Below are 604 nucleotides of genomic sequence, written 5' to 3'. Positions count from 1 at the left end.
TACAAACTGGACAATCTCTTTCGGAGTATCAGGCTTTCGGACGAGAACTCATCTGTTACACGGGCACTTCAATGTTTTTTAAACTTATTTGACCTCCAGGCTTTTTTTGCGTTCAGTATCCATCATTCAAAGCGACGTCATCAATTTCCAACATGTTCTGACATCATTTGCTGTTTTTCAGTCATTTACCGATTTGTTTAGAGAGGTAAATGACGGTGAAATTGAAAATATCTACAAAATGAACTCTGAAAATGTTGGAACTTGGCATGGTATCATCATTTCACCCGCATAGCATGTGCAAAAGAGTAGAGAGGGTCACGGCGAAAACTGGACGCACCTCGTGTACAAACTGGACAATCTCTTTCGGAGTATCAGGGTTTCGGACGAGAACTCATCTGTTACACGGGCACTTCAATGTTTTTTAAACTTATTTGAACTCCAGGCTTTTTTGCGTTCAGTATGCATCATTCAAAGTGACATCATCAATTTCCAACGCGTTCTGACATCACTTGATGTTTTTCAGTCATTTACCGATTTGTTTAGAGAGCTACATGACGGTGAAATTGAAAATCACTACAAAATGAACTCTGAAAATGTAGGAACT

Source organism: Triticum aestivum, chromosome 1D (genome assembly GCF_018294505.1).
Source record: "Triticum aestivum cultivar Chinese Spring chromosome 1D, IWGSC CS RefSeq v2.1, whole genome shotgun sequence".
Classification (NCBI taxonomy): Eukaryota; Viridiplantae; Streptophyta; class Magnoliopsida; order Poales; family Poaceae; genus Triticum; species Triticum aestivum.
Note: the sequence above shows the minus strand (reverse complement) of the source record.